Here is a 23,311-nt window from a genome sequence, read left to right as displayed (position 1 = left end):
TCGATGCCCCGGCCGATGAAGGCAAGCATGCCGTATGCCTTCTTGACTACTTTCTGCACTTGTGTCCACTTTCAGTGACCTGTGGACCAGTACACCCAGATCCCTCTGCCTGTCAATACTCTTAAGGGTTCTGCCATTTACTGTATATTTCCCACCAGTATTAGATCTTCCAAGATGCATAACCTCACATTTGTCCGGTTAAACTCCATCTGCCATCTCTCCGCCCAAGTCTCCAACCGATCTATATCCTGATGTATTCAGTTTCACCCTGTCTGTAATCGCAATCATGGCAGCAATAACGGTTTGTTCCTAATCACAACCATCGACTCCTATTGGAGCAGGCAATTTAGTACAGACATGGTCAGCTTTGTCTGTTACTCTTCAAATGGTCATTGGATAGACATATGGACGATAAGGGAATAGTGTAGATGGGCTTTAGAGGGGTTTCACAAGTCGGCGCAACATCAAAGGCCGAAGGGCCTGTACTGCGCTGTAATGTTCTATGTTCTATGTTCTTCAATATTAGATATGAACTGAAATTCACTATCTACTCACACACACAGATGGGTGTCAGTGGCATGTCGGCATTTAATAGATATCTCTAGTTACCCTAAGAAGATAGAACATAGAACAGTACAGCACAGAACAGGCCCTTCGGCCCTCGATGTTGTGCCGAGCAATGATCACCCCACTTAAACCCACGTAACCCGTATCCCAACAATCCCCCCATTAACCTTACACTACGGGCAATTTAGCATGGCCAATCCACCTAACCCGCACATCTTTGTATTGTGGGAGGAAACCGGAGCACCCGGAGGAAACCCACGCACACACAGGGAGGACGTGCAGACTCCACACAGACAGTGACCCAGCCCGGAATCGAACCTGGGACCCTGGAGCTGTGAAGCATTGATGCTAACCACCATGCTACCGTGAGGCCCCATCAAGATGATGATAGACTTTCGTTTTGAACCACTGGTGGTGATTTTAATACAGCGGAGTGGCTCCATAGATCAAAAAACAAAATACTACAGGTGCTGGAAATCCAAAATGGAAAGATAAAATGCTGCAAATAACATCTGTGTAGAGAAACTGAGTTAATGTTGCGATTTGACAAATAAAACCGGAGCCCTGTTTTGGGCACGAATAGCGGGATGTTTCAACTTTTTTTCAACTGCTTTCAAACGGGACTTTGGGTTTTTTTTGGGCCTCACCAGGGGTGGACTTATCTCACTTTCTGCACTGACATCTCAGATCGTTAGTGCAGGAAGAGATCGGACACCATTTTTAAATGTTGCCCCAATCTCTCAACCCCCTCAGCTACCCTACCGCAACTCACCCCAACTTATCTCTTAGCGGGTCCTCGAGTCCCCCCCACTCACTCCACCTCTTAAGGGCAGGGAACCCCCGGGCCCAATCCCTGGCAACCTGGCACCCGAGCACATTGGCACTGCCAGCCTGGCACACTGGCAATGCCCTTGCCATCCTGGGAGTGCCATGGTGCCAGGCTGGCAGTGCCATGATGTCAGGTTGGCAGTACCACAGTGCCCAGATGCGAGGAGTGCCAGGGTACCACCCTGCCCAGAGTCCGACCACCCAGGGGCCACCAATGGCCTGGGAGAACCCCCCAGGTGCTGTTACATCTGGTCCATGTTGGTGTTGACCAGTGCTAAACTGTGCCATGGTGAGGTCGCCCAGGCTAGGTCATTAGCTTCTGGGCCTCGGGATAATCGGGCGCAGACATATTTAAATGAGCCTAATGGCTCGTTAGATCTCATGAGGCGTTCCAAGTGTCGCAAATCTCATGAGAGACCTCTCGCGAGATTTAGCGGCCCTGTCGTGTCACCGTGTCGGGTGCGATGAGGCCATTCGATTCACCCATCACACCATGTTGATGACCTTTCCTCAGGACTGGTAGAAATTTGAAGTGCGATAGATTTCAATCAAGTATAGGATCAGGTAAAGGGGGATGGGGGCAGGGGCAGGAAGAACTAAAGGGAAGATCTCAGATAAAGTGGAAGAAAGGGAGATTAAATGATAAAATGTTAAGATGTTTCCCTTGGTTGGGGAGTCTAGAACCAGGGTCACATTTTAAAATAAGAGGGAAACCACTTAGGGTTTACTCAGGGTTGTGAATCTTTGAAATTCTCGACCCCAGAAGGTTGTTGAAGCTCTGTCATTGTGTATGTTTATGGTAGAGATTGATAGATTTCTGATCAACCAATAATGTAAAGGATTAGGAGGATAATGGGTATAAAAGGTATTAAAGTGTCCGAACAGCCATAGAATTTACAGTGCAGAAGGAGGCCACTCGGCCCATCGAGTCTGCACCGGCTCTTGGAAAGAGCACCCTACCCGAGGTCAACACCTCCACGTATCCCCATAACCCAGTAACCCCACCCAACACTAAGGGCAATTTTGGACACTAAGGACAATTTATCATGGCCAGTCCACCTAACCTGCACATCTTTGAACTGTGGGAGGAAACCGGAGCACCCGGAGGAAACCCACGCACACACGGGGAGGATGTACAGACTCCGCACAGACAGTGACCCAAGCCGGAATCGAACCTGGGACCCTGGAGCTGTGAAGCAATTATGCTATCCACAATGCTACCGTGCTGCCCTGATCGTATTGAATCGTAATGATCGTATTGAATAGGGGAGCAGGCTTGATGGGCTAAAAGACCTATTCCTGTTCCTAAATTGCTATAATAGTGCAAGGGCAAAGGGGATGAGAAACAAAAAATGTCTATGGGAGGTACAAATATCCAAAGCAGAATCATTACCAACATCTGGCACAATCCCAAATCACACAAAAAACAAATTGGGGCAGACGTTATTATCTAAAATGGTTGAATTCAATGTAAAATTCAGAAGGATATGAGATGCCTAACCATTAGGATTGTTTGATCAGTTTAGAGGGAGATTAAAAATCAACCATGAAACTGTGGGACTGGAATTCCACAGGCAGTCCAGAGTTTCCTTCCAGAAGGAAGATTAATGGTCCAGTTGGAATTTTATGATATTCCTACAGCTTCACATTTTGTTGGGAACCCCCATTCTCTACATTACCATTTAAGGCCTCTGGTTTACTCGTCCAGTGAAATAACTATGATACTCTAACTTTACAACAGCGTTTGGTGCGTGCTGATTTTCACATTGACGACGACTGAAGGTTTTCACCCCATTTGTAATACTCGTTAGCCCGCATCAATTTTGATGGATTATCCTTTCCTTCACCCTGCGCATGAGTCCAGATGGTGGGAATCCGCAAGTTCTTAAACCATGAGTGACGCATCAGCAAAGCTCAGGCACATGCCGGAGTTGTGCTCAACAACAGACACATGCATTTCTCATATCCTGAGAAGCTCTGCTGAAGAAGAACAACACATCAGTAATAGAAAGAGAACCCGTCTGGCCTTCAGCAGCCTTTAGGAAAGATGGCAAGTATAGCAAGAGATGGAGGACTATGGAGGTTTCAGCAACACAGGCCAAGACGGATGAAAGTTCTTTCACCAATGGTGGAGCAGAGGTAATGTGGGCTGCACAGGACACTAGAGTCATAGAGAGTAGGGGAATGCAGGTTGGGACATAGGAATGGAGAAGCTTGCAAAGTAGAGTTGCACAGGCATAGAAAATGCAAAATAAGTACATATTTCTGATATTCCCAGGATACAAGACAAGAGGGCCCCTGGTCAACACCATGAGAAGGCAATCTGCGTCAGAATGTGGTTTTTGATATAGTTGGAGATCAAGACCTGGAACAGAAGAGTGACAGCAAGAAATCTAGACTCATGAAATAAGAACCAAAATGTTATAAGAAGGTGGCATCGTTACTTTTTTCCTGGAAGATTAAGATCAAATCGTCCAAAGGGTTTCTTTTTTCTAATCTATCTTGTGAACTGCATTACACAGTGTATCTTGCATGCAAGGACCTGAACTCAGCATTACTGAGAATCTTGTGTGAGTGTGTAACCGATAGCACAGTATGAATGACACTTAGGACACTATCTATCTGCAGAATTGACAGACAGTCTGCTCACATATCTCTGTAACATGCCACTGGCTGTCATGAAACTTGGCAGCAGGTTTATCCAGACAGCCAGTCGTAGAGGTTTACAGCTCAGTTGGCTGGACAGCTGGTTTGTGATGCAGAGCAAGGCCAGCAACACAGGTTCAATCCCTGTACTGGCTGAGGTTATTCATGTAGGCCCCGCCTTCTCAACTTTGCTCCTTGCCTGAGGTGTGCTGACCTTCAGGTTAAATCACCACCAGTTAGCTCTCCCCCTCAAAAGAGAAAAGCAGCTTGTGGTCATCTGGGACTATGGTGACTTTACTTTACTTAATAAGCTGTTAGGAAATTTGGACAGTCTGTATTCTTCCTCTGTGTACCTGAACAGGCGCCGGAAGGTGGCGACTAGTGGCTTTTCACAGTAACTTCATTTCAGTGTTAATGTAAGCCTACTTGTGACAATAAAGAATAAAGAACCTCAGGAGGTGCCGAGGTGATTTAGAACCATTGAGATACATGTTTTGAAAGATAGTCACTGTTGCAATTAGGTAACACATAATGAGACAGTGACTAGTTACTCTGTTTTTATGATGTTATATTGAGGGCCAAATATTGGTCAGAATACTGGGGAGAACTCCCCTGATCTTCTTCAAAGTAGTACTGTGCAATCTTTGACCTGTTTAGCAACTTATTGGTTGGACGGGTAATCAGAAAACAACCAACTGGCTTCTACTAACAAACACAGAGGTCATGATGAAGCTGCTCGGTCCCTCCAAGGACGTACACCTGATGCCCAAACCTGGCCCAGCCTCACACAATGCCCTCTTGTTTATAACACTCAATTCTGAAGAATCATATCGGACTCAAAACATTAGCTCTGTTTCTCTCTCCACAGATGCTGTTCCGGCTGTGGTCCGAATCACAGCCCTACCGGCTTTTACATTGAGTATAGCGGCCGCTGCTGCCTTTTAAATGGAAATAAATGATGCTGTGTGGAGTCTTCCAGCCAGAGGCGGCAGCAGAGAGCAGGTCAGGTGCCCTGTACGCACACCTCACATCAGGTGCCTTCCAGGTACGTGCGTTTGACGTCAAATCATGGAGCAGTGTTGCTTCCATTTTCCAGGTGCTGGCAAACAAGTCAAGTGAACTGTGAAGATGAATAGTTTTCTTAAAAGTAAGAGATGGCCAGAGACTCAAAAAGTCAGTTTACGTATTGGACAGGATCTCACAACAGAATCTGCTGGAGAGAGCTGCCTAGGAGAGTCCAGGGCAAGACAAAGCAGTGCTAGTGTTAGCTCTGTACAGAACTCCAGTGCCTCTGGTTAACAGCCCACAAAGAAGAAAGTTAACTCGGGAGCAAAGCAGTATAAAGATGATTTCTTGAGATATGGCTTTGTCAATGCTGCCAATGCAAATAAGGATGCAAAGCCCACCTGTGTTAAATGCAGAGAGGTACTGGAAAATGAGAGAAGTTTCAGATTTTGAAACAGAAGAGGGTGAATTTTTCAAAAATTCCTTTTGAGATTGAGACCTCAGAATCAGTTGTTTATTTAGAGACGACTCCAAATTAAAAAACTATGCTGCTGTAGCTAACCTGTAATACCGCATTAAAAACATGCCAAAAGCCCATGAGGCTGTCAGCATTCTGGTGTAGCATTTCCCAGGAGCGTCCAGTGCTGAGTAGAACACACGGCACTTGTAAGGGCCTTTCCAATTGATTCCCTTATTTTCCCTTTCTTTATTTTTTGCTGTTATTATTTTGATCCATGGATGGTTAATGAACATATATCTTTAAGTCGAGCAGGGGAAGTGAGGAATTCAAAAGTTACAAAAGAGAACACTATGCTAGCTTTTGGACTGCAGAACTCAGAATTATTGACACCCGAGAGATCGGTGGGACTCGGTTTAATTGGTTGGCTGTTGGCCAATGAATTCGCCAAAAGGCCGTATTCTGCCCAGTAACAGGCGGTGATTGGGCCCTGCCTGAGTGGTTTGATTTTCAGTGAGCCAGGGGAATTTCAATTGGAGACCTGGACGCTCAGAGGAAAGGACCTGCTTTTTATCGCTCTCTCACTCCAGAAAAGCTGCTTTATTTCTGAAACTGCAAATACCTGAATTAATCTGTGGTAAATGTGATTCACACTATATATAGTTGCCAATATCACTCCATGTATATATGTTCGTTATCTACCCATTGTAAGTGCAGTTGCACTATCCGACCACCAGGGGGAGTCGCTCTGGGAGTACGCGAGAGTTTGTACTGGGCTCCTCCCTTGGCTCTGCCCAGGACTCCTCCCCCTGGGACCGCTGTATAAAGATCAGTGCCTTAGAGCCAGCCTGCCAGTTCACCTGAAGTTCAACGACGAATAGGCTGGCTCTATTGTAAGTGTATTAAAGCCTCTGTTCAGATCCAACTACACGTGTTAGCTGAATTGATGGTTCCATCATAATCTACAGCGAAAACCATTAGACTGAAAACAGAAATCTAGATTGAAGAGAAGGAAGGTGTGCTATTTGAACCAGTTGAAACAACTTTTATTGATTTTACTTATTATTCTTACCCCCTCATCTCCCCTCTGTTTGTCCATCTCCCCTCTGTTTGTCCATCTCCCTTCTGTGTGTGTATAGAGGGTGAGACGCATTTAAGTGGGGGGGGGGGGGGTTAGGAATTAGATAATAGATAATCTGTTGTATTTGCTACATAATTAATTATAGTTACTGTTATTAATAAAATTGCATTTAAATTTACAAACTTGGTGACTGTAGTTATTGGGCAACTAAGGGACAAAGACCTGGGTGTTTTTCTAAGACTAATTTATTAATTTCATTTGTGTTGCGACTCCAGGTCAAATGGGGCTGGAATTGACCGTGCACTAGCCCAGGGGGTTGTAACACATTGTGCTGCTGTTGCCCTTCAGAACGACCCACATGTGCGAGGTTGGATTATCCATTGATGAAGACGCTACAAAACTGTCTGAAGTCTGCACCTCATATGCACATTGCCCTCTCCTCCTTTGGACCTGATTCAAGTGAGATCGTGAGGTCCAAGCAGGTTCCCCTTTCGCATTAAATGTAAGCAAACGTGATGTGTGTCACGTAGGTCGGCCAGTTGGCAGAAGTGGGTCCTGGGAAAAAAGATTTGAAAAATGCTGCTTTAGAGGATGTGTGATCCATGCTGCAAGGTTCCTGACAGTAGTGAGGATTATCATCACCAGTCCTATATCTCTCAGAACTGATTCCAACAAGTCGGGTGTTAATTATACTGTGTGAGCTGCTTTTAGCCCAGTAATTACAGAAAGTCAATAATAACCCTCAGGTGCCCGTCTGTCTGCTATGTTGCTTTAGTAAATCAGAAAATGTGTAAATGATCTTGCATTCTATGATCATCCAGTCATGCATCGGATGCTCTTCAAACTGTAGGTCAAGACCCCTGCATTATTGCTCTTTTTAAACATTGTGATTGGTGTTTTGACTCATATTAAATGACTGGTGGCTCTCGATAGTTTCTTCGTGTGCAGGTGGGCTTCTCAACAATATTCCTGCTCAGCTTTTAATCCGTCTGAATCATAATGGGCTGGATTCTCTGGTTCCCCCAGCTGCGTGTTTCTCAACGATGCGCTGTTTGCTGGTGGTGGGATCCTCTCTTCCTGCCAATTCTCAATGAGATTTCCCAATTGAAGCCACCCCACGCTGCCGGGAAACAAACACGTGGGCGGTGGTGCGCTGCCAGCTGGAAAAGAGAATTCCGGCCAATGTCTTTTGCTTATAAATACTGCTCAAACCACTCGCTTCCACACACTGCAACAAGCATTTTGTTCTCCATTTATGTAGCGACTTTCGACTTGTGAGATCTGCTAACTGGCTATCCATTTTGCATCATAGGAAGAGGAGGAGGCCATTCATGTCCACCGTTGCTCCATATCCCTATCCAGCTATCAGTTGCAAGAACCCACAGCCGTTATGGGGGATTTGGTGTTGAAACATACTTGTTGATTTTTCTCCTGAGTGGCCTGGCTCTAACATTTGGATCGTGCTTTTAAAAAAAAAATGATTCATGCATCTGGGCTTCATTGGCAAGGCCAGTATTTGTTGCCCATCTCTAATTGACCTTGTATGTAGTGGCTTACTGGGCCATTTCAGAGGACAGTTAAGAGTCAACCACATTGCTGTGGGGTGTGGAGTCACATGTAGACCAGACCAGGTACGGTTTCCTTCTCAGTAGCAAACCACATGGGTTTTGGGAACAATCAATGATAGTTTCGTGGTCACCATTACCGAGACAGGCTTTATATTCCAGATATATTATTTGAATGTCAATTCTACCAGCTGCCCCATGGTGGGATTTCACTTGTGTCCCCGGAGACCGAGCCTGGGCTTCTGCGTTACTGCTCCAATGACACCACCATCTCCCCCATTATGCTCCCTTGTTTTTGATTCCCCATCAGATGAAATATTTTCTCTGGACCTACCTATACAATTATATTAACATTTTAAACACTTTTGATTGGATGTTTGCTCGATATTCTATGCTCATGTGATCTTTACATCTTCATAGTTTAATCCTTTAAATGGCAGGGAGGTAAAGGAGGAGTAGGGCTGATTAGGAATCTAAAAGGGATTCTACACATGGAGGCATGGGACATGGTTGAGGTATTCAATCAATATTTTGCATCTGTTTATAAGAACATAAGAACTAGGAGCAGGAGTAGGCCATCTGGCCCCTCGAGCCTGCTCCGCCATTCAATGAGATCATGGCTGATCTTTTGTGGACTCAGCTCCACTTTACATAAGGTATACTCTTAGCTCTTCCAATAAGGTATCGATTTCTTTATTTTGGGTAGGGCCTTGCTGGCAGGGGTGGTGGACACGGGGTACTTGGCGATTACAATCCTGGACTGTGCCCCGCACTGGATGGGCCTGCAGGTTAGTACGGATAGCAATCAGCGCCCGCTATGGAGGTTGGATGTAGGGCTATTGGCGGACGAAGCGGTGTGCGAGTGGCTGAGAAAATGCGTGCTGAATTACCTGCAGGTAAATGATACAGGGGAGGTCTCAGCAGCGGTGGTTTCGGAAGCGCTGAAGGCAGTGGTGAGAGGAGAGCTGATCTCAATCCGGGCTCACAGGGACAGGACGGACAGGGCAGAGATGGACTGACTGGTAAAAGAGATTCTACAAGTCAACAGGAGGTACGCAAAGACTCCAGAGAGTCCAGGGCTTTTAAGGAACGGCGGAGGTGACAGGTGGAGTTTGGCTTGTTAACAACAGGGGGGGCAGTGGAACATCTCAGAAAGGTGGGGTGGGCGATATACAAGCACGGTGAGAAGGCCAGCAGGATGCTTGCACAGCAGCTCAGAAAGAGGGAGGCAGCTAGAGAAATAGGGAAAGTTATCGACGGGGATGGGAACTTAGTTGGGGACTTGGCAGGGGTGAGTAAGGTGTGTCGGAATTTTTACAGCAGGTTGTACAGGTTGGAACCCCCTGCAGGGCCGGAGGAGATGAGACACTTCCTGGAGGGGCAGACTTTCCCGAAGGTGGACGGGGAGCTGTTGAAGGGCTGGGGGCCCCGATCGGGTTGGAAGAGATAGTGGAGAGTTTGAAGGCCATGCAGTCGGGTAAGGCCCCGGGACCAGACGGGTACCCAGCGGAGTTCTATAAAAAGTTCTCCGAGATATTGGGACCGGTGCTGATGAAGGTGTTTAATGAGGCAAGGGAACAGGGGGTTCTGCCCCAGATGATATCACAGGCCACGATTTTGCTTATCCTGAAGCGGGACAAGAACCCGGTGCTATGTGGGTCTTAAAGGCCAATTTCCCTGTTGAACGTAGATGCCAAACTACTGCCCAAAATGTTGTCCTCCAGGATTGAGGATTGTGTGACGAACGTCATTGTGGAGGATCAGACGGGGTTTGTTAAGGGCAGGCAACTCATGGCCAATGTAAGAAGGCTGTTAAACTTGATCATGATGCCCCTGGAAAGTAGGGAGGTGGAGGTAGTGGTTGCAATGGATGCAGAGAAAGCTTTGACTGGGTTGAGTGGGATTATTTATGGGAGGTTCTGGGGGCGTTTCGAATTTGGGAGGAGATTTATTGACTGGGTCTGGTTGCTGTACCAGGCTCCTGTGGCAAGTGTACGGCGAACAGGATGACTTCGGACTGTTTTAGACTGCACTGGGGGACGAGACAGGGATGCCCCCTCTCCCCACTGCTGTTTGTGCTGGCTATAGAGCCGCTGGCAATTGCTCTGAGGGCTCAAGGGACTGGAAGGGGCTGGTCCGGGGTGGGGGGGTCTCGCTGTATGTGGACAACCTGCTTCTTTATGTTTTGGATCCAATTGAGGGGATGGAAGAAATTATGGGAATTTTAGGGGAATTCGGCCGGTTTTCGGGTATAAGCTTAATATGGTGAAGAGCGAGATGTTTGTGGTCCAGGCGAGGGATCAGGAGAGGCGACTGGGGGAACTGCCGTTCAGAGTGGTCGGGGACAGTTTCAGGTACCTGGGTATCCAAGTGACGAGGATTGGGACCGGCTACATAAATTGAACTTGGCCTGGTTGGTGGATCAGATGAAGGAGGATTTCCGGAGATGGGATGCGCTCCCGTTGTCTCTGGTGGGCAGACGGAGAAAATGCAGTCCTCCCGGGATTCCTGTTTGTTTTTCAATGTCTCCCCATTTTCATCCCACGGTCCTTTTTAAGCGAGTCAATAAAGTTATTGTGGGCTTTGTATGGGGGGCAAGTCCCCGCGAGTGAGGAGGGTAATGTTGGAGCGGAGTCGGGGAGAGGGAGGGCTGGCGCTGCCGAACTTTAGCAATTATTACTGGGCGGCTAATATAACCATGGTTAGGAAGTGGCTGGTGGTGGGGGGGGTCGGCATGGGTGCTTATGGAGGCGGCTTCTTGCAGGGGCACAAGTCTGGGGGCGCTGGTAACTGCACCTCTGCCATCCCGCCGGCGCGGTACTCCACCAGCCCCGTGGTGGTGGCAGCCTTGAGAGTCTGGGGCCAATTGAGGAGATATGTGGGAGCAGTGGGGGCATCGATCTGGTCCCCAATCTGCGATATTCACCGATTTGCCCCGGGGAGGATGGATAGGGGGTCATGAATGTGGCAGAGAGCAGGGATTGAGAGGATGGGGGACTTGTTTTATAAAGGGGAGCTTTCCGAGTATGAGGGCACTGGAGGAGAGGTTTGCATTGTGTAATTGAAAATATGGAAAGATGTGTCATTTGAAACATGGAAGTTTGGCAATATCTGGTCTGAGAGAAACATGAGAGGATAAGGGAAAGATCCCACGAAGGGTTAATAGCAGCTGCAAAGAGCAGAATTATAAAATGCAGATTCCTTCTCCCAAACAAACACACAGGATTTTTGTTATGAAGCTAAAAACAATGGTTCACACCTTCATTGAAAGTAACGATCTTAGTAAGCTTCTGGAAAAGCATGGATGAGAGTTTCAGTTGAATTAGGTGATGAATATTTAAAACAGGCAGGTCTTTCAAGTTATAACCAAGTGAATTTTTAGCATACAGGTAAAAGCAATGATTCACACCTTTATTGAAATTAATTCTCTTAGTAAACAGCTGGAAAGGAAAGGATGCGGTTCAGTTGAATTTGCTGAAAATTCTAAGTGTGAAGTTCTGCCGATACCAAGTAAATTTAAAGGAAATTAGAGACTATCAGTCTGCAAGAAACATAATTTAAAGTCAAAATCAAAGTCAAAATTCTGAGCTGGGGACACAATTGGAAAATAAAACTATAGAAATGACAGGAACAAAACCAAAATTCACACCGCTATTGAAACCAAAGCATTTTTGAATATCACAAAGGAACTTTGAACTTCACAAAGAAAACAATGTAATCAGAGACCTGAGAGGTGAGGTCATGTCAAAATTAATACTTAGTTGTATTAAAATGTTGAGATCAAAGATACCTTTTACAATCAAAGTGAAATAAGTTACTTTACAATAAAGTCATTAAAAACTTAATAACTGTTAGAAAGAGAATATAAACTCAGAGACCAGGGCAGGAACTACCAGAACTCAGAGAGAGGAGAGAAGCAGAGAAGGAACAAGAGAAGCAAGCAGAGTCAGCTCGGTCATGGGAAAGATAACACATAGCAGCTGAGCTAAAACAGCGAATACATCTAAGGAAGACTAGAATTTAAAGAGGAGGCAGAGTCAGCTCAGAGTCAGCTCAGAGATAGCCAGCAGAGTCAGCTCTCATAGCTCAGTACATGGGATCGACAAGACATAGCAACCGAGCTAACCAGCGAATACATCTAAAGAAGACCAGACTTTAAAGAAGATTGATTGTCAAGGTGGGCCTGAGGTCCCTTCAACCAACCAGCAGGATCCAGAAGCAAGATCTTTTTACCTTTCAGTAAAGAAAGTGATTGCAGCTTTTAAAAGAAAAAATATAATAATAAAATAACTTAATTTAACCTGAAACAGTGGTTTATTCCTAAGTCTGCTTTACTTACTTAGCAATGCGGGACCCAGGATCGATGCTACTAAGTGGTAAGTAGATGAAATCTTCAGTGAAGGTATGGGTTATACCGGGGGATAACTTGAAAATATAGTTTGACCTGAATAGCACCCAGCAAAGCCTGCATCGGAGTCAGGGAGTGAGAATCCCTGTTCACCATTTAGAATGTCGCCCCTTTTTGGTACAGGGGGACTTCTAAGAATAGTGGTGAGTTTTCTTTTTTTTATAAATGATTTTTATTCAAATTTTCACAAAATATCAGTAACAAAAACTATCAAGAAAAGAAAGAACAAAACCTCCCCCCATGTATACAAAAAAGAAAAATAAATTAACGCCCGCCATTAGCAATGAACAAATATACACGTCCCTTCAGCCCAAAACAAAGAAGATGTTCCCCCCTCCCCCTCCCCCTCCCCCCTCCCCCTCCCCCTCCCCCCTCCCCTCCCCCCTCTCCCCCCCCCCCCCACCTCCCCACCCCTCCTCCCTCTCACACACACTCCCCCCCTCCCCCCTGGGTTGCTGCTGCTGCTGGCCTTTTTCTACCGTTCTGCTAGGAAATCTAGGAATGGTTGCCACCTCCTGAAGAACCCCTTAGGGCAAATTTCACCCTCTCCAATTTAATAAACCCCGCCATATCGTTGATCCAGGCCTCCACGCTTGGGGGTCTCGTATCCTTCCACTGAAGAAGAATCCTCCGCCGGGCTACTAGGGACGCAAAGGCCAGAATACCGGGAATAGTGGTGAGTTTTCAACAACAATTGGCAGGGGGAAACGAATTTCGATATCTGCAGGTGCGGGACTTTCTGCGTAGACAGGTACCAACCTTCCCACTCCTGCCGCTAAGGGGGATTCAGGATAGGGTGGTTCCTAGAGGATGGATAGGAAAGGACAGCATTTCTGACATTTATAAGGAGCTTATGGGATCAGAAGAGACACAGACCGAGGAGCTGAAGCGAAAGTGGGAGGAGGAGTTGGGGGAGAGATAGAGGAGGGCCTTTGGGCGGACGGGGTTGAGTAGAGTCAACGCGACTGTGACGTCTGCCAGGCTCAGCCTGATTTAATTCAAGGTCGTGCACCGGGCTCACATGACAGTGGCCCGGATGAGCAGATTCTTTGGGGTGGAAGATAGGTGCACAAAATGTGCGGGAGGACCAGCGAACCATGTCCACATGTTTTGGGCATCTCCAAAGCTGAGGGGAATTTGGCAGGGGTTTGTTGACATCATGTCCAAGGTATTAAATACAAGGGTGGCATTGAGTCCAGATATGGTGATTTTCAGGGTGCCGCAGGATCCGGGAATCCAGGAGGAGAAAGAGGCAGACATTCTGGCCTTTGCTTCCCTGGGATCCCGGAGGCAGATATTACTAGCATGGAGGGACTCAAAGCCTCCAAAGTCGGAGAACTGACTATCGGACATGGTTGGCTTTCTCTGCCTGGAGAAAATTAAGTTCGCCATGAGAGGGTCAATGTTAGTGTTCGCCCGGGGGTGGCAACCATTCATTGAATTCTTCGCAAAGAATTAATCGTCAGCGCGCCCGGGGGGGGGGGGGGGGGGGGGGGGGGGGGGAGGTCAGCAGGCGATATTTTGCACTGTGTTTATATTTTTATGTACATTGTTTATATTGCTGCTGTTACAATGCCAAAAAAAAAATCAATAAAATGTTATCCAGACCATGGTGAAGAACCACAGTCACAATAAGGATTCAAAATTAATAAGGAGGTAGGGTTGAATGGGCTGTCAGTACTTAAATTTGACAAGGCACTGGGACCGGATGAGATGTGTCCAAGGATATTGAAGGAAATGAGAGTGGAGTGTTGGCCTCAGTCTTCCCTCGAACTCAGGGGAAGAGCCAGAGGACTGAAGAATTGCATTACGCCATTGTTCAAAAAAGGTTGTGTGGATAAGACCAATAATTACAAACTAGTCAGTTTCACTTCAGTGGCATGGAAGCTTCTGGAAACAATTATTTGGGATAGAATTATTAGTCACATGGAAAAATGTGAGTTGAATAGGAAGAGCCAGCAAGGATTTGTGAAGGGAGAAATTTTGTTAACTAACTTGCTAGAGTATTTTGAAGAGGTAACAGTGAGGGTCGATGAATGCAATGCGGTTAGTGCGGTGTACAGGGACTTTCAAAAAGCATTTTATACAGCGCCACACAACAGATTTGTGAGCAAAGTTATAGCTCATGGAGTAAAAGGGACAGTAACAAGGAAACAGAGTAATGGTGAAATGATATTATTGGGCTCTAGGAAGGTTGTCTGGGAGTTCCCCAGGGGTCGGTATTCGGACACTTACTTTTCACAATATATATTAATAATCTAGATCTTGGTGTGCAGGGGACAATTTCAAAGGGAAGGGAGGAAGGGAGAGTTTTTTGGGGGGAAGGAAAGGAGAGTTTTTTGGGGGTGGGGAAGGGAGAGCTTTTTGGGGGAGGGGGGAGAAAGGGAGAGCTTTTCTGGTGGGCGGGAGGCAGAGATAGAGAGGGTTTTTTGGAGAGGAGGAAGTACTTGTGGATGTTAATGCTTCTCGATTAGTTTGTCATTTTGGTTGGCTAAAAGTCACCCTTCGTTACAGATTATGACATGAAACGTGGAAACATTGTAAACTGTGAGGACAGGATAGACTTCAAAAGGACATTAAAAAGTTGGTGGAGGGGCAGATAGGTGGCAGATGAAGGTCAATGAGAAGTGAGAGGTGATACATTTTGGTAGTAAGAACATGGACAGACAATACAAAATAAGGGGAACAATTCTTAAGGGGGTGTAAGAGCAGAGGGACGTCGATGTAATACGTGCAGAAGTCATTGAAGGTAGCAAGACAGATGGAGAGCAGTTAATAAAGCATACTGTATGTTGGACTTTATTAATTGGCATAAACCACAGGAACAAGGAGGTTATGCTGAACTTATACGAGACACTAGTTAGACTTCAAGCTGGGAGTATCGTGTACAATATTAGGCGATGATAGAAAGAATGTAAACACATTAATGCAGAAGAGGTTCAAAAGAATGGTTCCAGGGATGAGGGACTTCAGCTATGAGGATAAGATTGGAGAAGTTGGGTCTGTTCCCCTTGGAGAGAAAGCTGAGAAGATTTGATAGAAGTGTTCAAAATCATGAGGGACTGGACAGAGTAGATAAGGAGAAACTGTTTCCGGTTGTTAAAGGGTCGAGAACAAGAGGGCACAAATTTAAAGTGATTTGCAAAATAAGCAAATGTGTTATGAGAAAGAAATGTTTTCACCCAGCACGTTGTTCGGATCTGGAATGCACAGTCTGGAAGTGTGCCAGAGGCAGGTTCAATCGACACATTCAAGAGGGCATTTGATTATTTAAATAAAAACAATGTGTAGGGGTACAGGGAAAAGGCAGGAGAATGGCACTAAGCCATGATCCCTCAGCAGGGATCAGAGCTGGGACCTTTGCTGTTCGTAGTGTAATGAACTCCAATTGGCTTTATTGGTTGGCCAATTGGAGTATGAGCTCCCTCAATGATAGCTCATTGAGGGGGCCCATATAAGCACCTGTGTAGGCTTTGTGAGCCAGTCTTAAGTTGACTGGACTGCTAGCAGCACTGTTTGTAGCTGCTCCTGTAATATCGTTATTGTAAATAAATATTGGTGTGGTGACGGAACTCCTGCCTCCCGTGGGTTACTACAGTGGCGACGAGGTAAACTAAGAATTTTGTGGAGACCAGCTGCCGCACTCGGAGGGTAAGCCTTGCCATTTTAAAAATGCTGTTTTTTGGGAGGTTAGAGGCATTTGACCCGGCTATTGAGGACTGGTCCCAGTATGTGGAGAGAATGTGTTACTTCTTCCAGGCAAATGATATACTGAAGGACGAAAGGAGATGGCTTATCCTGCTGTCAGCGTGCGGACCCTCAGCTTTCGCCATTATACGTAGTTTGACTTATCCCGATGCGCCGGACACGAAAACATTCCAAGAATTAACGGAATTGGTGAAAGAGCACTACGACCCAAAACCACCCCTCATTTTGTGTAGGTACAGATTCTACACAGCGAAGCGGGAAGACAGGGAGTCAGTCACGAATTTCTTGACCCGCCTGAGTAGGCTGGCGGAAAAATGTGAGTTCGGCCCGACGCTAAATGAAATGCTTCGGGACCAGTTAGTGTGTGGTATAAACGACCTCACAATACAGAAACGCCTGTTGGCGGAAACGGAGTCCGTCACATCAAAACGGCCCCTTACCATCCAGCGACCAACGGCCCGGCAGAGAGAGCGGTCCAGACACTTAAAACGGGACTCAAGAAGCAGCCGGCAGCGTCAACGGACACAAAGCTCTCCCGCTGGCTGTTTGATTACAGGACCACACCGCATTCTACAATGGGCATACCGCCAGCTGAACTCTTAATGGGAAGGCGGCTGCGAACGAGGCTGTGTCTCCTTTTCCCAAATTTAACGGAGAAAGTGGAGAAACAACAGGAGTCCCAACGCAGGGGGCATGATAATAGTCGGCAGCAGAGACATTTCCAGGTGGGGGCACCAGTTTGGGTCAAGAATTATGGGAATGGACCAACATGGGTCAAAGGCACGGTAGAGTCCCAAACAGGGCCCATATCCTATGAGGTTTTGATAGGAAGTAAGGTGCTGAAGAAACACCTAGACCAAATAAGGGCAGCGGAACCACACCTGGAGGCAAGCGAAGCAGGACCGCCTCAAGCTGGGATAGCCCAGACGGAAAGGATACCCACACCCCAGCCCCGAGCAATTTCTCCAGACCCCATCATCCAGTCGTCAGAGTCGGAGATGGGCACGTTCGACGAGGCAGCAGCGACACCTCTCCCCAAGGAGGAGGAAGAACAACTTCCAAGGAGGTTGTCAAGGAAAAGATGGGCACCTATAAGGTACACCCCGCCCACTTCGGAGAATGACCCGGCGGATGACACAGAGGTGACAGACCCAGACATGAGGAGCAGGAAGAAGCTCAGAGGAATGCCAGCTGGCAGGAATTCCTCGGACCTTGGTGGGGAGGTGGGGGGGGGGGGGGGGGGGGGGGGGTTGTAATAAACTCCAATTGGCTTTAGTATGAGCTCCCTCAATGATAGCTCATTGAGGGGGCCCGTATAAGCACCTGGCTTTGTGAGCCAGTCTTAAGTTGACTGGACTGCTAGCAGCACTGTTTGTAGCGGCTCCTGTAATATCGTTATTGTAAATAAATATTGGTGTGGTGACGGAACTCCTGCCTCCCATAGATTACTACAGTAGTATATATAAATGATTTGGAAGAAAATATAACTGGTCTGATTAGTAAGTTTGCCGACGACACAAAGGTTGGTGGAATTGCAGATAGCGATGAGGACTGTCAGAGGATACAGCAGGATTTAGATCATTTGGAGACTTGAGCGGAGAGGTGGCAGGTGAAGTTTAATCCGGACAAATGTGAGGTAATGCATTTTGGAAGGTCGAATACAGGTAGGGAATATACAGAGAATGGTAGAACCCTCAAGAGTATTGACAGTCAGAGAGGTCTAGGTGTACAGGTCCACTGGTCACTGAAAGGGGCAACACAGCTGGAGAAGGTATGCTTGCCTTCATTGGCCGGGGCATTGAGTATAAAAATTGGCAAGCCATGTTGCAGCTGTATAGAACCTTAGTTAGGCCACACTTGGAGTATAGTGTTCAATTCTGGTCGCCACACTACCAGAAGGATGTGGAGGCTTTCGAGAGGGTGCAGAAGAGATTTACCAACGGAGGTTGAGGGGCGACCTGATAGAGGTCTACAAAATTATGAGGGGCATATACAGAGTGAATAGTCAGAGACTTTTCACCAGGGCAGAGGGGTCAATTGCTCGGAGGCATAGGTTTAAGGTGTGAGGGGCAAGGTTTAGAGGAGATGTACGGCCGCTGCCGTCGTGAACATGGGCGCCAAATGCTCGTTTGTGGCTTGTAGGGGCGGAGAGGGGAGTGAGCACCTCGGCCGTGCTCGGGAGGGGACTGGCCCGCGATCGGTGCCCACCGATCGTTGGGCTGGCGTCTCCAAGCGACGCACTCTTTCCCCTCCGCCGTCCCGCAATATCAAGCCGTCACGTCTTGCGGGGCGGCGGAAGTGAAGACGGCAACCGCGCATGCGCAGGTTGGAGCTGTCAGCCATCGTGACATCAGTCGCGCATGCGTGGGTTGGAGCCGGCCAACCTGCGCATGCGCGGCTGACGTCAGTTAGGCGCTGCTGTCGCGTCACTTTCGGTGCGCCGACATGACGCTTCGGCCGCTCCTTGCCCCACAGTTGGGGGTGAATAAGGTGCGAGGAGTGGCCTCTGAGGCCGTCGTGAAACTTGGCCGAGTTCACGACGGCATTCCCGAATCCGTGCGGGAACGGGGAATTCCGCCCTTAGTCTCCCGATGGGAGAATTCTGCCCCCAGTGTCTGTCTGTACAAAGATGTGGCGACGCCGGCGTTGGACTGGGGTGAGCACAGTAAGAAGTCTTACACCAGGTTAAAGTCCAACAGGTTTGTTTCAAATCACTATCTTTCGGAACACTGCTCCTTCCTCAGGTGAATGAAGAGGTATGTTCCAGAAACATATATATCGACAAAGAAGAAGAAAAGAAGAAATCGCTTATTGTCACAAGTAGGCTTCAAATGCGGTTACTGTGAAAAGCCCCTAGTCGCCACATTCCGGCACATTCGCCACATTCCGGCACCTGTTCGGGGAGGCCTTGGGCTGCTTTCAAAGCCAACGATTTAGCCCTGTGCTAAACCAGCCTCTAAGTCAAAGATGCAAGACAATGCTTTGAATGTGAGCATTTGCAGGTAATTAAGTCTTTTTTAAAGTATTTTTATTAAGGTTTTGCAGAATTTTCTATAATAAAACAGTATTAACCATAATAACAAAACAAACTAGAGTGAACATTAACATAGTGCAAAAAGAGAATATACAATAACAATTAAATAGACATTACCCCATGCGACCCAGTCTTCCCACACCATCCCAATGAAGCACTCAGCCGCCGCCGCCCCCCCCCCCCCCCCCCACCCACTGGTTGCTGCTGCTGCTGCTGACATTTTAATTTTCCCCGAGAAAGTCGACGAACGGCTGCCACCTCCGGGCGAACCCTAGTGTAGACCCCCTTAAGGCAAACTTTATTTTCTCGAGGCTGAGAAACCCAGCCATGTCGGTAACCCAGGTCTCTACACGCGGGAGCTTCCAGTCCCTCCACATTAATAATATCCGTCTCTGAGCTACTAGGGAGGCAAAGGCTAAGACGTCAGCCTTTTTCGCCCCCTGAACTCCCGGGTCTTCTGACACTCCAAAGATCACTATCTCTGGACTCGGCACCACTCGTGTGTTAAGCACCTTGGACATTGCCCCCGCGAACCCTTGCCAGAACTCTCTAAGCTCCAGGCATGCCCAAAACATGTGGACATGGTTTGCAGGGCTGCCCTTGCACCTCATACAACTGTCTTCTACCCCAAAAAAACGTGCTCATTCGCGCTGCCATCATGTGTGCCCGGTGGACCACCTCAAATTGAATTAGACTGGCACATGATGAGGAGGAATTAACCCTGTCCAGGACCTCTGCCCACAGACCCGCTTCCAATTCCTCACCGAGCTCCTCCTCCCACTTGCCCTTTGAGCTCCTGCACTGGGGTTTCCTCCGCCTCCTGTAGTTCCTGGTAGATATCCAACAGCCTCCCCACTCCCACCGAGGTGCCGGAGACCACCCTGTCCTGTATCCTCAGTGGCAGCAGCGTTGGAAAGGCCACTACCTGTTTTTTCAGGAAGGCACATACTTGCAGATATTTAAAGGCGTTTCCTGGCGGCAGATTAAATTGGCCTCTAGCGCCTTGAAACTGGGAAAGCTTCCGTCTATGAACAGATCTCCCATCCTTCTGACGCCTGCCCTCTGCCAGCTCTGAAACCCACCATCCATCCTACCCGGGACAAACCTGTGGTTGTTGCATATCGGGGTCCAGATCAATGCTCCCTCCACCTTCTTGTACCTCCTCCACTGTCCCCAGATCCGCAGTGTCGCCACCACCACCGGACTTGTGGAGTAACGGGTCGGCGAGAACGGCAAAGGAGCCGTTATCAAAGCTCCCAGACTAGTACCTTTACATGACGTCGCCTCCAGCTGCTCCCATGCTGCCCCCCCCCCCATTGCCAACTTCCTAATCATAGCTATATTGGCCAGCCCGTAGTAGTTGCGAAAGTTCGGCAGCGCCAAACCCCGCTCCCCCCCCCCCCCCGACTGCGCTCCAACAGCGACCTCCTTACTCGCGCGGTGTTATCTGCCCACACAAAGCCCATAATGATCCTACTCACCCACTTAAAAAAGGCCTTAAGGATGAAGATGGGGGTGCACTGCCTTTAGAGCAGTGCATCTCAAACTATCTGATGTGGCGGACCGGCAGTTTTTTTTTTTCAATGTGCCAGGGACCGGTGAGCGAAACAAGCCAATCCAGGATTACTGTCTCTTTCTTTTCTGGAAACACTCCAAGTACCGGCAGACGATGGCTCGCGTACCGGCACCGGTACGCGTACCACACTTTGAGAAGCACTGCTTTAGAGGATGAGAAGGGAAATTTAATAATGGGAGATAAGGAAATGGCTGAGGAACTGAACAGGTTTTTTGGGTCGGTCTTCACAGTGGAAGAAACAAATAACATGCCAGTGACTGATGGAAATGAGGCTGTGACAGCTGAGGACCTTGAGATAATTGTTATCACTAAGGAAGTAGTGATAGGCAAGCGAATGGGGCTAAAGGTAGACAGGTCTCCTGGCCCTGATGGAATGCATCCCAGAGCGCTAAAAGAGATTGCTAGGGAAATTGCAAATGCACTAGTGATAATTTACCAGAATTCACTAGAATCTAGAGTGGTCCCGGCGGATTGGAAATGAGCAAACGTGACACCATTGTTTAAAAAAGGAGGTAGGCAGAAAGCGGGTAATTATAGGCCAGTTAGCTTAACTTTGGTAGTAGGGAAGGTGCTGGAATCTATCATCAAGGAAGAAATAGCGAGGCATCTGGATAGAAATTGTCCCATTGGGCAGATGCAGCATGGGTTCATAAAGAGCAGGTCGTGCCTAATTAATTTAGTGGAATTTTTTGAGGGCATTACCAGTGCGGTAGATAACGGGGAGCCAATGGATGTGGTATATCTGGATTTCCAGAAAGCTTTTGACAAGGTGCCACACATAAGACTGCTGCATAAGATAAAGTAGTAGCATGAATAGAGGATTGGTTAATTAATAGAAAGCAAAGAGTGGGGATTAATGGGTGTTTCTCTGATTGGCAATCAGTAGCTAGTGGTGTCCCTCAGGGTTCAGTGTTGGGCCTGCAATTGTTCACAATTTACATAGATGATTTGGAGTTGGGGACCAAGTGCAATGTGTCCAAGTTTGCAGACGACACTAAGATGAGTGGTAAAGGAAAAAGTGCAGAGGCTACCGGAAGTCTGCAGAGGGATTTGGATCGGTTAAGTGAATGGACTAGGGTCTGGCAGATGGAATACAATGTTGACAAATGTGTGGTTATCCATTTAGGTAGGAATAATAGCAAACGGGATTATTATTTAAATGATAAAATATTAAAACATGCCGCTGTGCAGAGAGACCTGGGTGTGCTAGTGCATGAGTCGCAAAAAGTTGGTTTACAGGTGCAACAGGTGATTAAGAAGGCAAATGGAATTTTATCCTTCATTGCTAGAGGGATGGCATTTAAGACTAGGGAGGTTATGCTGCAATTATATAAGGTGTTAGTGAGGCCACACCTGGAGTATTGTGTTCAGTTTTGGTCTCCTTACCTGAGAAAGGACATACTGGCACTGGAGGGTGTGCTGAGGAGATTCACTAAGTTAACCCCAGAGCTGAAGGGGTTCGTTGGCGAGGAGAGGTTGAGTAGACTGGGACTGTACTCGTTGGAATTTAGAAGGATGCAGGGGTGGTGGGGGATCTTATAGAAATGTATAAAATTATGAAGGAAATAGATAGGATAGATGCGGGCAGGTTGTTTCCACTGGCAGGTGAAAGCAGAACCAGGGGGCATATCCTCAAAATAAGGGGAAGTAGATTTAGGACTGAGCATATGAGGAACTTCTTCACCCAAAGAGTTGCGAATCTATGCAATTCCTTGCCCAGTGAAGAAGTTCATGAAATGTTTTTAAGATAAAGATAGATAGTTTTTTGAAGAATGAAGGGATTAAGGGTTATGGTGTTCGGGCTGGAAAGTGGAGCTGAGTCCAAAAATGATCAGTCATGATCTCAATGAATGGCGGAGCAGGATCGAGGGGCCTACTCCTGCTCCTAGTTCTTAAGTTATTATGTTTATATATATGTTTCTGGAACATACCTCTTCATTCACCTTTGGAAGGAGTAGTGCTCCGAAAGCTTCTTATTTGAAACAAACCTGTTGGACTTTAACCTGGTGTTGTAAGACTTCTTACTGTGTCTATACAAAGTTTGCACATTCTCTCCATGTCTGTGTCGATTGCCTCCCACTGTCCGAATATGTGCAGGTTAGGTGGGGATAAAACGGGGTTGAGGGCCTAGGTAGAGTGCTCTTTCAGAGCGCCAGTGCACACGCGATGGGTCGAATGGCCTCCTTCTGCACTGTGGCGAAGCCCAACATAACATTCCCACCTCTCTCCAGATCCATAAAGTCCGACGGGACTAGTATTGCTAACTCTTTTCTCTCCCTCTCTCCAGGTTGAGCCTATCTAACACTCTCTGCTCTGATCTGCGTGTGAGAGGGAAGCTCACTAACAGCCCGGGTCTCCGCTAAACCAGTGTTCTTCAAAGTCGGGTGCGCGGAGCCGTTGTCCGCGGCGTTCCCAAACGCGCAAATTCCCACGCAG

The sequence above is a fragment of the Scyliorhinus canicula genome, chromosome 15, assembly GCF_902713615.1.
Source record: "Scyliorhinus canicula chromosome 15, sScyCan1.1, whole genome shotgun sequence".
NCBI classification, from domain to species: Eukaryota; Metazoa; Chordata; class Chondrichthyes; order Carcharhiniformes; family Scyliorhinidae; genus Scyliorhinus; species Scyliorhinus canicula.
Note: the sequence above shows the minus strand (reverse complement) of the source record.